The following is a 17,815-nucleotide window of genomic DNA, read 5'->3' on the forward strand; positions in this document are numbered from 1 at the left end:
GAGGGCGCAAGCCTCGGAAAGGGCCGGCCTGTGCAGAGAAGAGGAAGAGAAGAGCGACTCAATGGCTTGGTTTGCGCTCCATTCTACCTGGATCGCCTTGGTTATAGGCTTTCCTTGGTCGTTGCTTTTGATGAATGTGCATAATTATTACTAAAATGTATAAGATCGTTTTCCAGAATTAATATCTTGCTGACCCTCCAATGATTAAATTTTAGGTAAGATCTTTCTCACACAATGTGACCTTCTCTCTGGTTTCTCACGTTTCTCAATCCATATTAAATGGTGCTGGAAGGAAAAGAGGGTGTTCTGGTGGACGGCTCTGACTGAGGCTCTATGGACAAGGCGTGGGGCCTGAAGAGAGCTCAGGCAAATGCAGTGACAATGAGGACGTGAGTGCCACCTTGTGGACCTGCCGTGGGATAGGCTTGATCTGTGAGAAACTGAGCACGCATTTCACTTCAAGGGACGGCTGCAGTCAGAGCTTTTGCTCACCGCCACTGTAGTGAGGGCAGGAGCTGGATGGGGGCGTTGGATGGCAGGGGACAGAATCTGAACACCGGGACAGGGACTGGAGGCGGGGCTTGAAAAGAGGCGGGACATGCGCAGTGACAATTAGAAAGTAAATGGTGCCACCCTGTGGATTTGCCAGGGGAGAGGCAGAACTTTCAGGAGCTTTGCCTCCTAAGTTTCTTTTTCAGGGTTAAAAATGGTGGTATTGAAACCAGAAAAGTCGCATTCACGCTGTCTCCCACAGCACGAAAATGTAGAGAGAGCCATTGAATCTTTCTGGGCCCGTTATTTAGATGGCCAACAATCTTATGAAGATGGCAGATGTGTACCCTAAAAGACCCTCTTTTATAAGGAGAAATAGTGTAGGTAAGAGGTTTGAAATTGGGGGCAGGAGGGTGTAGCTAAAAGGTTTGGGGTTAATGGAAAAGGTTACAGAGGTAAAAGCTGCAGTCCCAGCAATCTCCCTAGTCTCCTTTCATCCGTTGATAGGTGGTTCTTTATGTCCTGTGCAGCAGGACGTCTCTCCCTGAAGCACAATGACTCAGATACCTTCTTGATTACTTGCAGCCCCCTGGGGCACTAAGATAAAATTGCTTATGGCCTCCTTTTTACATGGGCCTTAGAAGCTGAAAGTAATGGGCCACCAATATAAGGCCACCAGCCCTACAGGTAACTCTGGAAACAAGGAACAACAGTGAGTCTACACTATGCTATTCACTCAATTTTTATTGATGCAGGTTCAATCTCAAGTAGTAATAGTCAATGAACAGCAATGACACTCAGAATCATCAGATACAGTATTGTATCAGAGAATGGGGAAATAAGAAACCAAAGTCCCAAGAGTTCAGATCATGTCCAAGTCCAGGAGGCAACTGAGCAGTAAATGTCTTGAAGGCAAAATCAGAGGGGCGAAATCAAGGCAGAACTCTCTCCTGAGGCAGAAAGTGCACAAGATCTCAAATTAACTTACTCTCAGTCAGGATGCATTTTCCATGCTCTCAAGTTTTCTGCTTATGTAGCTTGTATGATTCATATTGTGTCAGCTTCTGATTAACATATGTGGTTTTGTGCGACATCGATAGGTACACGTGGTCTCTGATGATCTACTGTGCATATTCTGAGAGGGTGGTGTTACCCTTCAGGTAAGCACATCGTTTATTTCATTGTACTGTACTTCATATGCTTGGGGAATTACATCAACCTCTGGGTCATTGCTCTACTGTGCACGCTCTAAACGTGGCATTCTCCAAGGCCATCTTAGTTCAGTCCTGCTCTCTACAACCTGGACTCTACAACAAAATAGATAAACAAAAAAAATAAAAACCGATTCATACAGACAAAGAACAGACTAAAGCATGCCAGAGGAAAGGAGGTTTGGGGCCGAGTGAAGAAGGTGAAGGGATTAGAAAGTACCAAATGCCAGTTACAAAACAGTGACAGGGATGTAAATTACAGCACAGGGAATATGTCAGTCAAGTTGTAATAACGATGTATGCCAGGCAATGGAATCATCACGTGGAGTATGTTGTAAAACATATGATTGCCTAAACATGCTGGCTGTACACTTGAAACTAATACAAAATAATATTCAATGTAAACAGTAACTGAAACCAAATATTTTAAGAAAGAAAGGGGAGAAGGAAGGGAGAGAAAAAAGGAGAGAAACATCTTGTACCAGGCCCAACGGGCACAGAGTCTACAACTTAGGCAGATGCTCTGACCAGGAATTGAACTGGATACCTTTCACTTTGAAGGATGAGGCTCTGAACCAACTGAGAAACACCGGCCAAGGAACAAAATTTTTTTAAAGGAATTGTTCCTTTGTGCTTTTGATCTGTGGAAAACCGTTGCTTCCTACCCAATTTAAGTTTCTACATTGAGCAATTTTCAGGTAAGACCATAAATTTATGTAAGCCCTTTTTGTTAGCAAGTGAATTGTTACTTAATACCTTTGAAAACATTTCAATCAAAAGCTATTTTTGCCAAAGAGTGCAAGCACTTCCTACCGGTGAGGATGAAGCAACTCTGTAGGAACTGGGATCTCTGAGACCTGGAGGTGCGGAGGTTGTTGCATCCAAAAACGTTTCTCCTATTCGAATTAAGGGAAACAGTTTTATTAAACAACCACTGCAATTATCTCTAATTATTAAGAACTAGAATGTGAAATACACAGCTCTTCCTGTGTAGAATAGAGAATCCCACATTGAAACTCATCAATATTTCCTTTTCTATTCACTGTTCACCATGGAGGCCACGACTCCACAAAGTTCTTTAAGAGTCTTCATAGAGACACGACATGGGGTATTAGATGGGACAATTAAAAAATGTAATTAGAACAATAATGCATTGCTTTTAGAAAAAAATAAGGTTTTAAAAATTGTTATAAATTACATTAAAATAAATGTTGTTCTGTACCATACTTGGAATAAATTAGTTTTATGTGCCCCTGAGGTAGATTTCATCACATCATACTTCCATCAATCATACCCTAAATATAATGTCATTTCAAATTCATTATGTGTTCCTTGGGATAGTAACTACAAAGCTTACATCTTTATTTTAAAATTGTAACATTGTTTGCTATTTTGGTGTTCTATTTCCAAATGTCCTGCTAGCTGTGAATAAATCAGCCTGTAAAACATATACCCTCAAGGATAAATTTGGATTTATTTGTGTCAAGAATCACTACTTTTCCATCATTAAGGTTTAGTATTCTAATATAAGCCTTAAGGAAAGTAAACTAAATTATCAAATATCCACTAAGTTTATCTCCCTGTCTATACTGAATAATTTCTGTTATTGTATCTTCTAGTGACCATCTACTTACTATACAGTATGTTTCCTTGTGGAAGATTTCATCTAGAGAGAAATCGCGCCCCTGTGTGCGCAGTGAGCAGAGCTCAGAGAAGTGAGCTGAATCTTGGGAGGCGGGTAGAAATGAATGGGCATGGGTTGTTTTGTATTTTTGCTTAAAAGTAACTTAATTTCCAAGGCTCAAACTAGTTGAGTATATTATTTCTTTACTTAAAATAACAAAAGCTCACAAAAATATTAGGGTAAAAATTACTTTAAAGATTTCAAAACTCCTATTATTTCTAAGGATAAGGGAAAGATGTCCTTTACTGGAAATAACCTTTTAGATATTTCTGTAGCATATACATTTACTATGTGGATTATTCAACACCTGCGAAGACCATCTTCAAAAGCTTCATAGCATAGTAGATATTAACTTGCAAATTTCTCATTAAAAATTATTTTTGAAATATTTTATTTTTAGAGAGGAGGGAGGGAGAAAAAGAGGGAGAAATTTCAATGTGTGGTTGCCTCTCCCTCACATTGACATTTCTCTCCCTCTTGTTCTCCCTCACTTCTTCTCTTAAAAAAAAAGCAAAAATTTTAATAAGATTATTAATTGAAAAAAATATCAATGATATAACAAATACTATTGATTTTGTGAAAACTGGTGCTATTCTGCTTTTATTGTTCACATCAGGAAAATAAGCATCATTACTATGGCTCCACATGTGGCACTGGCACAGAACTCAGGAACAGGCTCCTTTGATGGGATCCTTCTGGAAAGGGGTGTCTACTCCGGCCTGCTAGAGATGGGGAGTAGGCTCTGTAATACCAGCAAGGCTGGTCTGTATGGTTTCTTTAGGGGCACATCACAATGTTCCCCTGGCTGGTTTGGCTCAGTGGATTGAGCGTCGGCCTGCGAGCTAAGTGTCGCTGGTTCGATCTTCCAGTCAGGGCACATCAGAGAAGGAAAACTCTGACTCCAAAAAACCTCCGCTGCCTTGCGGCATACCTCTTCAGGGGAAAGGCTAAGGGAGTAAACCCCGACAGAAAATCCGGAGCCGGAGTCCCTAAGGCGGTTTGACGTTGTAGTCAACACCAGCAACTCCTGCGGCGCACCTGAAGCCAAGCTGTATCGACTCCGTCTTTCCCTTGGACCCTTCAGCTGCGAAGAGAGGGGGTGTCTGCTGCATGGGCAACAGCAGACCCTCCATATCACCCTGCCCAGGCTCTGTAGCTTCAGCTTCACTGGAGAGGACACTCCAGCGTCATCACAAGATGTCGATTCAACACGGGAGGAGACAGATACCGTGTCACTCCCGAGGTGGACTGCACAGCCATTCTCGGCGGTGCAGATAGACTCTAAAGAAGCTACACCATCGTCTCTCGAGACGGACGGCTGCCGACGACGACGACATCACAATGTCCTAGAAGCTCTATATAAAGTAGGATTAAGTAAACTATATATAGTGCTATAATGATGTGCACAAATGCCCAATAATCTATGGAAAAGAAGAGTAATGCAAAATATATTTGGTCTGATTTCATAAATGCATTTGAGGTTAAATATAATCAGAGATTTTCTGATTCAAAAATATTAATAATTTTTCATACAATGGACAGTGAGAGTTAAAAACTAAGTAACACTGATTTTTACTACATTTATAGAGCTGTTCTCAAGCATGAGTTTTCTGATGCTTTGTTAGGGTTGAGGACCAGCAAAAGGCTTGACCACATTCACTGCATTTATATACCTTCTCCCAAGTATGAATTTTATGATGTTGGGTAAGAACACAGGACGCTCTAAGGGCTTTGGAAATTCTCCAATTATGAGCTTCCTTCTAGAATAAATTCCTTGATGTTTTGCAAGCGTTGAGGAATGGGAAAAGTCTTTACCACACTCTCTACGTTTACGGGGCTTCTCTCCTGTATGAATTTGCTGATTTCGAATACGGGTTAAGGACAAGCAAAAGGATTTACCACATTATCTACATTTATAGGGTGTCTCACCAGTATAATTTTCTGATTTTTAACAAGGTCTGTTGATGAGGAAAAGGCTTTATTACATTCTCTACATTTATAAGGCTTCTCTCCTACATGAATTATCTGATGCCTTAAGTGTTGAGGACCAGCAAAAGATTTGCAACATTCATCACATTTATAAGGATTCACTGCAGTATAAATTTTCTAATGTTGGGTAAGGGCCCAGGAAACTCTAAAGGCTTTGCCACATTATTTACATTAATAAGGCTTCTCTCCAGTATGAATTTTCTGATGGTGAGTAAGCATTGAGGACTGGCTAAAAGCTTTATCACATTCTCTACATTTATAAGGCTTCTCTCCAGTATGAATTTTCTGATGGCAAATAAAGGTTGAGGACTGGCTAAAGGCTTTACCATATTCTGTACACTTATAAGGCTTCTCTCCACTATGAATTTTCTGATGCTGATTAAGGCTTGAAGACAGACTAAAAGCTTTACCACAATCTCTACATTTATAGGGCTTTTCACCAGTATGAATTCTCTTGTGAATTGTAAGGGCTGAGAACCAACTAAAGGATTCGCCACATTCTTTACATATATAAGGCTTCTGTCCAATATCTACTTCTTGATGTAGAGTAAGATCTGAAAGCCAATGATATGTTTACCACATTCTTCACATTTATGTTTTCTCTAGTACATATATTCTTCACTCCATTTAGATGATCTGTTTTACTGAAGACTTTCCCACATGGTAAACACTTGGAAACTTCCCCCCAGGGAGGAATACTCTTTTGTTCAGTACTATTTGAAGATTCCTTAAGTAATATGGCACATTGACTTTGTTGGTTTATCTTCTCCACAATCGGAATAACTTGGTGAGTTCTGTGATTCAACATTTGGTCAAACACTTTTCTGCTTTGATACTGATTCTCTCAAAGATGAAAATTCTTATATATTTTATAATTTGACTTGTGGTTAAAAATTTTACAGTTTTCACTGCATTGAGAACTTCTGTCTTCATTGCATGTACTCTGGTGGTAAATATTGTAGAAAGGCTTTTAATGACATCTATAATTTCATTAAACATGTACACTCATTCCCAAATAACTATATTCTGTGAGGCCTATTAAACCATGGTGGTTCAATATAAAAGTCCATCCCAAGTTCAGAAAAATTTGATATATGGGAGTAGTAGAAAACATTCCTTATTACATTTCATAATTCATTAATAAAGGGATTGTCAAATCAAATTTAAATTTTACATGTGCATTATGATTCACTAAATTTTACAAACTATTGAAAGTTTAATCCCACTCTCCATTTGGGACAAATCAAATGATTATTCACACCACCAATTATGAGAGGTCATAGATTTTCCAGACTGCTTTTAAAATATATATATACTTTGAAAATTGCTCTTCGTCTAAACATTTGGGAACACATTGATCTGCAAATGTGACTAACAAAGAGGGAGTTTCCCCAAATGTGGTCTATTTTTCACCTCTTTAGATAACAAGGATTATAAATAATTTTCCCTTTTAACATCCGTTTTTCTTGTGACATACTTTATCAGCCTTTCATTACATTATCAAAGGCACACTTTTGATACCTTACCTGTATTATTCCATAGAACAGATCTTCTATTCTCGGCTTTTGTGACAAAGCCTAGTTGTCCACAGATGACATGGGTGAAACATAGAAAATAAAGGTTCACAGGAAAGACACTAAAGTGAGTGCATGTTGAAGTTAAGTAATTACTGAATAGATTACATTTTTCAGTACTTCAAAGATGTTAAACGTTCAAAGCAAGACCAAGAAAGGTACAGTGAGAAAAACTCAAAGGGAGAAACAGTTCCTTACATTTGGCAACCATACCGCTCAAATCCCATGACACACAATGGCCATATTCTAAGAATACTCCCAATTCCCATCTTCTACTCTGGAGTGATGGAGACTATAGTGTATTAAATGATCTTCTATTTATAAGTATCTTTGAAATATGCATTTCTGAGTTGCATGCATAGAGTGCTCAAATCATGTCAATAAAAAGTGAATGCATTGTATTGCATACTAAAAAGAAGAGGTGACCAACTGATCAAACACCACAGAAACTACAGGACTGAAAACTTGTATCAGGCACACAACAAATGTCTGTAAGTGATTTTATGAGTTTCTTTTTATTATAGCACCAAAAAACAAGTAAACAAAGCAAATATAGACAAATGGGATTACATAAAATATGAAAACTCTGGCATACTAAGGCAAATACACAGGGGTGAAAAATACAACCTGTAGAATGGAACAAAATTGGAGCAAAGCATATATCTGATTAATTTTTTTTATTTATTTTTAAGTATATTTTATTGATTATATTGTTAAATTACCGTGGCTGGTTTGGCTCAGTGGATTGAGCGTCGGCCTGCGAGCTAAGTGTCGCTGGTTCAATCTTCCAGTCAGGGCACATCAGAGAAGGAAAACTCTGATTCCAAAAAACCTCCGCTGCCTTGCGGCATACCTCTTCAGGGGAAAGGCTAAGGGAGTAAACCCCGACAGAAAATCCGGAGCCGGAGTCCCTAAGGCGGTTTGACGTTGTAGTCAACACCAGCAACTCCTGCGGCGCACCTGAAGCCAAGCTGTATTGACTCCGTCTTTCCCTTGGATCCTTCAGCTGCGAAGAGAGGGGGGGTCTGCTGCATGGGCAACAGCAGACCCTCCGTATCACCCTGCCCAGGCTCTGTAGCTTCAGCTCCACTGGAGAGGACACTCCAGCGTCATCGCAAGATGTCGATTCAACATGGGAGGAGACAGATACCGTGTCACTCCCGAGTCGGACTGCACAGCCATTCTCGGCGGTGCAGATAGACTCTTAAAAGCTACACCATCGTCTCTCGAGACGGACAGCTGCCGATGACGACGATATTGTTAAAATAGTTCCAATTTTTTTCCACTTTGCTCCACTCTGCCCAGTGCCACCCTTCCACCAGCAATCCCACTCCCCTTAGTTCGTGTCCATGAGTTATGCATACAAGTTCTCTGGCTTCGCCCTTTCCTATATTACTCTTTTTTAATAAATCTTTAATATTCAGAATATATAAGAAATTTTACAAAACAACATGATAAAACAAGTAACACAAATTTTTACATGGCCAAAGATATATGGCCAATTAATATTTAAAAAGGCAGGAATACACATAGGGTGAGATTCTTTAATAAATGGTGCAATAAAAATTGGACCAATAAACACAAAATAATATAACTCGAACAATTTCTTATGCCGTGTACTAAAATAAATTTACTATAGATTAAAAACTAAAACATAAGAACCAACACCATCAAAACACAACAAGAAAGCATAGTCAATAAACTCTGCAATTGCTCTTGGAAAAACATTTTTTGGATATATCTTCACAGGCACAGCTATCAAGAAAAAAATTTAAACAAATAAGACTACAACAAAATAAGTTTTTCACAGCAAAGGAAACCACCAAGAAAACAAACAAACAAACAAACAAACAAAAAAAACAAATTACTGAGCAGGAAAAGATAGCCACCAATGATGCTAAATATCAAAAAAATATGAGAAAGTTGCACAGCTTAACACACACAAAAGAAAACAAAACCCCAAAATATCTGATTAAAGTATGTGCAGAGGACCTGAACAATATTTGCCTAAACAGCACATAAAGATGGCCAAGACTTCCAGTCAACATGGAGGTGTAGGTAGACACACTTTACCTCCTTCCAAAATGGTAAGGATTACATCTATATCAAAACAAAAAACAACCAGAACTACCAGAAAACTGACCTTCATAGAAGTCCAACAAACAAAGATATAAAGAAGTAATACTGATCAAGATAGGTAGGAGGGGAAGAGCTGGGGAGCCAGGGAGGAGAGACACAGTGTAGCAGTGGTGGCAGCAAGACATCGGCTACAGCCAACCATTAGAAAGAGCAATCACAGATAATAAAAGTTGGGAAAGACACCTGGGGGGTGATCCCAGTCCCAGGCCAGGCTGCTGAGTTCACGGTTCCAGCTCTGGAAAATAAAGCGTCATTGCTTCTGGCTGTGAAATCCAGAGGGGGCTGAGGGGGTGAAGGAAACTGCCTGTCTCTCAGGAGAGTCTGTATAGAGGGCCCCCATGGTCCTAGAATGCACAAACCCACCCACTCTAGGAACCACAATGAGGACAAAGCCAGAGGAGTGCCAGTTGCATATGGGAAGCAGGTGAAGTGACTGGAAAAAGAGAGAGTACTGAGCAGATAGTATTGTTCCATCTCTGACCCCCACCACACATGCAAGCCACAGTATGGAGAAACAAGTCACCCAACACTGACAAATACTTAGGGCTCCACCCCTTACCACAGAACAGGTGCAACAGCTTTACCTAAGACACAGAGGAAAACACAGGAGACTGTCAAGTTGAGGAGACAGAGAAGTATAGCCCAAAAGAGGGAGCACATCAAGGCTCCAGAGGGATACCTAAGCAACCAGGAAAGAGCCAAGCTAACAAATGCAAAGACATTGCTGATAACAATGCATACAGATTTGACAGACATGACTGAGTATGGCAAAAAAATAGGAAACAAGTGAAGACTATACTACGTGAAATGAAGAAAAATCCACACAAAACCAATGGTGAAGGGAAGAAATCTGGGGTTCAAATCAACAATTGGGAACATAAAGAAGAAACAAACAGTCAAGCAGGACAGAATAAAGAAACAAGAATGGAAAATAATGTGGAGAGCCTTAGGAACTTCTGGGATAACTTTAAACATACCAACATCTAAATCAAAGGGGTGCCAGAAGAAGAGGACGAGCAAGAAATCAAAAGTTTAGTTGAAAACATAATAAAGGAAAACTTCTCTAATTTGGCAAAGGAAATAGACATACAAGTCCAGGAACCACAGTCCCAAACAAGCTTGACCCAAAGAGAACCACACCAAGACATACCATAATTTGAATGGCAAACATTAAAGGTAAAGGGAGAATCTTAAAAGCAGCAACAGAAAAGAAGAGTTACCTACAAAGGAGTTCCCATAAAAATGTCAAGTAACCCTCCAGCTCCTTTTCCCATCGGATCTGAACACTGGTCTTGGTGGTCGTAAAAGGAGGAAAACTAATACTGAAGCTGGCCTAACAGCTCTGTAGCATGTGGGCTACTTTCAAACAAGGTTGAAAAGAAAAAAAAAAAAAAAGTCAAGTAATTTCTCAAAATAAACTTTACAGGCAAGAAGGGACTGGCAGGAAGTATTCACAGTGATGAAAATCAAGGGCCTACAACCAAGATTACTCTATCCAGCAAAGCTATCATTTAGAATGAAAGGGCAGAGAAAGTGCTTCCCAGACAAGGTAAAGCTAAAGGAGCTCATCAACACCAAACCCTTATTATATCAAATGTTAAAGGCACACATTCAAGAAAAAGACTAAGATGAAATCTATAAACAGTAAATGTCTACAAACTCACAACTACCAACAAATTGATATTTAAAAAAAGAAAAATAAACTAAGCAAATAACTAGCACAGGAACATAACCATAGATATGGAAATCACATGGAGGGTTGTTAGTGGGCAGGGGGAAGGAGGAGAATGGGGAAAAGGTGCAGGGATCAAGAAGCATAACTGGGAGGTACAAAACAAACAGGGGGAGAAGCCAAAGGACTTAGATGCATGATCCAAGGTTATGAACTAAGTGAGGGGGTGAATACTGGAGGGAACAGAGGTACCAGGCAAAGGGGGCAAAAGGGGAAAAATTATGAAAACTGTAATAGTATAATCAATAACATATACTTGAAAAACAAAGACAACCAATAGACATATGAAACATCAATATCATTCAACATCGGGGAAATGCAATTGAGACCACAGTGAAATACAATCACACATGGATCAGGATGGCAATTATCAATAAATTAACAGTTCTGGCAGGTGTGGTTCAGTATATTGAGTGCTGGCTTGAGAAACAAAAGTACACAGGCTCTATGCTCAGTCATGGCACATGCCTAGACTGCAGGCCAGGTCTCCAGTTGGGGGCATGACAGGCAACTGATGGATGTATCTCCCACACATAAATGTTCCTCTTTCTCTTTTTCTCCCTCCCTTCCTATCTCTTAAAGAAATAAATTAACAAACAACAAGAATTGGCAATGATGTGGAAAAATGAGAACCCTCATGCACTGTCAGTGAGAGTATAAGTAAATTGGTGTGGCTACAACAGAAAACAAAATGGAAGTTTCTCAAAAATTTACACCACGTAACGCAGCAATTCCAATTCCACTTCCACTTCCAATTCCAATTCCAATTCTGGGGAGCTATCCAAACAATAGAGAACACAAATTCAAAATGGTATACACACCACTATATCCACTGGAGCATTAATTAGTCCCATAAGTGAAGATATAGAACAGAAGAAAAAAATGAACGTTGTTATAATGGTACTGAAACTCTGGAATAAATTATGAGATTTTATTTTACTTGACATATGACTGCAAAAACGTTTTATTTCAACGGGTCCCCTTAAAGCCATGACTCATTATGTGTTTATTTCAAAACTTAAATAAAACTACAAAATAATATTCAGGTTATTGAATATAAGACAAAATTAACTTTACATATTTTACTTTCTCAAGGCAAATTCTTTACCAAATTAGTTTTTCTTTTTTTAAAAAAAATTTATTTTATTGATTATGCTGTTACAGTTGTCCCAATTTCTTTTCCTTCTGCTCCCCTCGTCCTGGTACACCCCTCCTTCCAGTTATCCCCCCCTTAGTCCATGACCATTGGTTGTGCATATAGTTCTTCTCAACATTTTCCTGTCTACTCCACTCCCTTCTACTATGCTTAATTCCTGCATCATCTCCCTCCCTTTTCACCCTTCCCCCTCCCTGTTGACCTCCGCCCAATATGTTCCCCATACCTATATTTTCCCCCCCTTCTTGTTGCCTACTTAGTTTGTCTCTGTTTTGATTCCTTAGCTTTTTTAGGTTGCTGTGATACAGTTTTCATTTTAATGTTCGTAGTTTTGCTCCTCCTTCTAAACAAGTCCTTTTAACATCTCATATAACAGTGGTTTGGACCTAACAAACTCCTTCAGTTTTACTTTGTCCTGGAAGCACTTTCTCTGCCCTTCTATCCTGGATGACAGGATGGATAGAGTAATCATGGTTGTAGGTTTTTGATTTTCATTACTTTGACTATTTCTTGCCAGTCCCTTCTTGCCTGCAGAGTCCCCTTTGAGAAATCAGCTGATAGTCTAATTGGGACCCCTTTGTACATAATTCTTCTCCTCTTGCTGCTTTTAAGATTCTTTCTTTAACTTTTGACATTTTCATTATAATGTCTCTTGGTGTGGTTCTCCCTGGGTCCAGTTTATCTGGAACTCTGTGCTTCCTGGACCTGTAAGTCCATTTCCTTCCCTAAGTCAGGGAAGTTCTGCTTCATTATTTCTTCACATAATTTTTCAATTTCTAGTTCTTCTTCACCCTCTGGCAATCCTATAATTCGAATGTTTGTTCACTTATAGCTGTCCCAGAGGTTTCTGAGCCTCTCCTCATATTCCTCACTTTTTGTTTCCTCTTTCCCACTGGTTGACTGTTTGTTTCCTCCCTATGTTCCAATTTCTTGATTTGATCCATGATTTTCCCTTCCTCACCACTTGTCTTGTATAAATTTTTGTTCATTTCAGCAGGACTAGCCTTCATTCCTTCCCTGTCTTGATTAAGTCCTGCTCTTAGGTCTGTAAGCTGCCTTATGACTATAGCTCTGAACTGAGCCTCAGAAAGATTCTCTATTTGTTCATTGGTCAAGTTCTTTATTTGATTTTTGGTTAGTTGAGTGATTAGTGTTTCAATCATTAATTCTGCCATTCTGACCATTTTGTTTATCTTTGCTTCTTGGGTGGGGCGCTGTCACACATCCTATGCTATATTGGGCGGAGCCCCATGTACTCATCACTACCTGGCGACATTTCTCACCACACTGTGGCACTTTGCGTGGGGGCGGGGGTCCAAGATGGATTCCTGCTGTTACTCTCTGCTGACAGACCTGGAGCCTGCTCCTCTACCCCCACACCGTCCAGGCCTCACAGTCCAAGACAATCGGGGTCTTCCTTCCCCAGCATTGGAATCCTGAGCCGATGGGTCTGGTCTGCAACCAGGGCCGGCTCCCAGGCACTTCTCTACTCCCCCCAAATATGGGTGTCTGCTTACTGGGTACCGCTGTTCATTGCTGCAGCTGCCACCTCCAGCACAGCTCGATCTTTCAGCCGCAGGTTCGACCCTCCTACCCGTCCGGACGAGCACCACTTATTTATGACTTCCTATGTTGGACTTCCATGTAGCTTTATTTTCTGGAACTTCTGGTTATTTTTGGTTTTGTGGGAGTTGTAGTCCTTCTTAGTTGTGGAGGGAGACAGAGTGTGTCGGTCTATGCCTCCGTCTTGGCTGGAAGTCTCCACAAATTTGTTTTTCAACCCATAGTGTTACGATTTAAATTCCCATGTCTCAAGTCAGGGGGAAAAAAACGGCAAAAAACAAAAAAGTGATCCCCACCGTAAGAAAAAACGTAGAAGCCACAAGATGTACAGGACTGTTATGGAAGTCATACAAAGATGTTTTCAAACTCTACAGTAACAAAATCCAAACCTGACTAAAAGGGGACAAATCCCTGAACAGAAAGCACAATAACAACATGTATAGATTAAAAATTAGTATCTACAGCCCTTGCTAGTGAGACTCAGTGGATTGAGGACCGGTTTGCAAGGTGAAAGGTTGCTGGTTGAATAAGCAGTCAGGGCACATGCATGGGTTGTGGGCAGAGTCCCTGGTTGGGGGTGTGCAAGAGGCAACTGATCAATGTATCTCTCACATGTGTGTTTCTTTCCCTCTCTTGATCCCTCCATCGCTGTCCTCGAAAACTTAATCGCAATTCTCATTTATTGCTGGTGAAAATATAAAATGGTATGGCCCCTTGGAAGGAGAGTTTGAGGGTTCTCACAAACCGAAAAATAAGGGGGTGGGCTGGGTAGAGGGGAACAATGTGGAAAGAATTAGGACATCTACAATAGCATGTGTAATAAAATATTTCTTTAAAAAACCTAAACATATGCTTATTATGTAACCCAGTAATTGTGTTCCTTAGTATTTAACCAAACAGCTAAAAATTTATACCTACACAAAAGCCCACCACTAACTATTTATAGATGGTTCATTTATAACACCCCAAAATTGGAAGAAAAATATCTCTCACAGGTGAATATGTAAGTAAGCTGAAATACATGGAAAGAAATATTACTCAGTGCCACCAAGAAACCCAGGCATGTATGTCTCAATGGGGAATCAAAACAGAAACCTTTCATTTTGGGACCATATCCACCCAAATGACCAATACAGGTCAGGATGATTCATAATCAAAATTCAAAATATAAAACCAGTATGTAACAAAATATTTTTAAAAGATTTTATTTTGTTTTTAGAAAGAGGAATAGGGAAGGAGAAAGAGAGGGAGAGATACGTCGATATGTGGTTGCCTCTCCCACAACACCAACTGGGGATCTGCCCCATAACCCGGACATGTGCCCTCACTGGAAATCCAATCTGTGACACTTTGGTTTGCAGGTCAATGCTCAATCCACTGAATGACACCTGCCAGGCCTAGAAAAGTTTTTATCTCACATAAACAGAACATCAATTCAGTCATGAAAAGGGATAAAATTAAGACTATTGCTGAAATACAGAAGGACCAATCAACCAGTGACCATTAACCAAGCATAGAAAGAAACCAGGTAAGTCATGAACAAAGTAGGGTAAAAACCACACAAATCTGCACATTATTTTAATGGCAACTGACATATGGCTGATACGTATTTCATTAAGTGCCATAGTATCTTAAGTGTACTGAGTAGAAAACTATCATTCACGTTCCTAAGATGTAAATAAAACACAAAAAGGCTATCAATTAAATTAGGGGAACCCATCATAAAAAAGGTAACACACTAAAACACCAGTGGGAATTGTGGTTTAGTGAGACCAATGGGTGCTAAAATCCAAGTCTTCTTAAATGGTTGCACATAGACTTACTGAGACTTGTTTGCTCTGAACTTTAGCTTTATGATGCAGCTTGAAAGGCCGCAAGTATATAGGTGGAGAAAATGAATACTTTGGCTTCAGGTCAAAAGGAGGATTACAAAGGGTATTAATATCTGAGAGGGAGGGACTGTTATTTTTTATTGTTAAAATAATTAATTAATCACATATTTACTAAAAAAAAAAGAGAAGAAGAAGAATATATGAAAGGGTGAAGCGGGAAAGCTTCTATGTACGAACCATGGCTATGGACTTGGAAGGGGGATTACTGGGGGAGGGAGATGCTGGGTGGAAGGGAGTAAAAAGGAGAAAATTAGAACTATTGTAACAATATAATCAATAAAATACATTAAAAATAAATAAATAAAAAGCACTCTGTAATTAAAAAAAAAAAAAAAAAGGAGGAATAGCTTTCTCCCACATAGCAGTCCTGGCAGAGGCCATTATTCCCTTGCTCAGTCCTCTCCAACACAGAGCTAGCAGGCAGGTGCCATATTTGAGTCTCCATCTACCAGGATAACACTGTATCCCAGTCCTAGTGATTCCATAGACCTTGCTCTGCTCAACTTGACAGGCCACCCAAGCCATTTCCAGTGGCTTTTCCATACAAATGGCCTCTCTTGCCTCATGCTTCAGACAACTTTTAATCTCAGAAACAAATGGCCTCTGCATGCTGCATACCTCCACTCAGGGGCCATGTGTATGGCACTAGCCACAGCTGTCCTTGAATCACATCTTGGCCTCTCCGCTACTCCTCCATGCCAAACACAAGTAGGAGCATCTGCATATCACTCTGTTACTGGTGCCAGGTGGACCGGGCAGTTTGTAGGAGGTGGCTGACGTTGCACCTGAGGGAAAGACCCAGAGCCAGTGTACCTGCTAGACAGCTTAAAACCATGTAGGATACAACCCTACCTCTTCTACAAGCAACACACTCACAGAACCAACTTGGTGAGCCCCAGGCACCACGGATCATTTTCCTAAATATGAAGTGCCTAATGAGTGTGTAACTCACTTCTTACCAAAGGAGTACATTCGGGCATGTTGTGTCAGCACTTCCTAATATAAAAGCAGAAATCTGACCAAGGTCTAATCAGAAAGTGAAAACATAACAGGCATAGTTCCAGGCATCATTGGACTGAACAAGATACAATGATAAAATGATACTGATGAAGAATACAGGGTAACAATAAAGATCTTCCTACATGGTGGTGAATGTTCTAAGGTCACCTATGGCAGTAATTTACTTAGGGTAAGGAGATATTAAATAATTCTAACACAAAGAAATTGGAGTATACAATTTCATGATAATTTCATGTTAGTTTATACAAAGCAAAACGTCATTGTGAAGAGAAACAGAAAATCATATTGTCTTGTTTTGGGGAGGTAAATTGGGCTGTGATGAAATCACTGAATCTAAATTTTCTAGGGTCATGTTTGAATCCTCATAGGATTAGAAATTACTGTATTTTTCACACTGTAAGACGCACCTGACAATAAGACACAACTAGGTTTAGAGGAAGAACACAAGCAAAAAAATATTCTGAACCAAATGGTATACTAAAATATTTAATAAAATATAACAGAATAATATTTCAACCATGTGAAGTGAACAGCAGTCAACAGTGGTATTATGAACCATCATCATTGTCATTAACAAATGAGGAGAGACTAAGGTTCAAGTACTCTTCTAGTTTTCTGGGAACCCCAAGAACTCATCATTGCTAGTGTCAGAATTTATGGGGGCCTTTAATAACAGGCATTGAGGGAGTTAAGGGGTATCACTAGTTCTAACAGTCACTGAGTGTATCACTACCCTAGTTACAGTTCTGGCGGGCTACCCCAGTGCCTGTTACGGCTAGTGATACACCTTAATCCCCTCAGTGCCTGTGTTACTACTAGAATAGTGACCCCACCGTAACTCCCCTTATATACTACAAACTTCAGCATTTATGGCTGCTCACCCAGTTACTGCTGGCCTCCTCACACAGAAACCTGGTGTGCACTGGGAACAGTCTGGAGGTAGACGAGACAGCTGTAGCATCTAACGGAGCCAGCAGTCAGCTGAGAACATGTTACTTCAGCTCCACCCATCTGCCTCTCGTGATTGGCAGAGCTTAAGACACAGTGATTGGTGACTGGAGGCGATTCTACTGACACAGACCCCACCTAGTGTCAAAGACAATTGGCAATTGGCACCGCGCCTCATACCCATTATTAGCCTCAGCTGACTTGACAGCTCAGTGGTTGTACCTGGGAGTGTCAGACAGCTCTCTGTACTCTCCCAGGTCCCGGGTGAAAAGCAGAGGTGAATGGCAATTGACCAGACACCATGAGATTCAGCAATAAAGTGGGACATTTAAGCGTCCCCAGGGGTTTCATGTGGGACCACTGCTTCCTCTTCTAACAGCTGTTGCCACCGCTGTCAGGTCAGGTAATACACGTC

At 40.2% G+C, this 17,815-nt stretch overlaps 1 long non-coding RNA gene, 1 other non-coding gene and 1 pseudogene across 3 annotated transcripts in view; 2 read left to right on the forward strand and 1 right to left on the reverse strand.

The window, feature by feature from the left end:
- The first annotated feature begins 9 nt into the window (after window positions 1-9).
- The window catches only part of LOC149995333 (uncharacterized), a 125,638-nt gene continuing 107,832 nt past the window's right edge, over window positions 10-17,815 (forward strand). The window contains exons 1-4 of one of the 2 annotated variants that reach the window (XR_016507901.1): window positions 10-389; window positions 1,593-1,652; window positions 2,265-2,401; window positions 3,323-3,494. This is a non-coding gene — a long non-coding RNA (uncharacterized LOC149995333). Of the gene's footprint in view, window positions 390-1,592; window positions 1,653-2,264; window positions 2,402-3,322; window positions 3,495-17,815 lie in introns of those variants that run through there. The other variant, XR_016507902.1, reaches the window with a different exon arrangement.
- LOC149995334 (uncharacterized) lies at window positions 5,009-16,412 on the reverse strand (annotated as a pseudogene).
- Window positions 10,342-10,461, forward strand: LOC149995335 (small nucleolar RNA SNORA61). The gene has a single exon (XR_016507944.1). It is a non-coding gene; the product is annotated as a small nucleolar RNA SNORA61 (small nucleolar RNA).

The sequence above is a fragment of the Furipterus horrens genome, unplaced genomic scaffold, assembly GCF_987537825.1.
Source record: "Furipterus horrens unplaced genomic scaffold, mFurHor1.1.pri manual_scaffold_13, whole genome shotgun sequence".
NCBI classification, from domain to species: Eukaryota; Metazoa; Chordata; class Mammalia; order Chiroptera; family Furipteridae; genus Furipterus; species Furipterus horrens.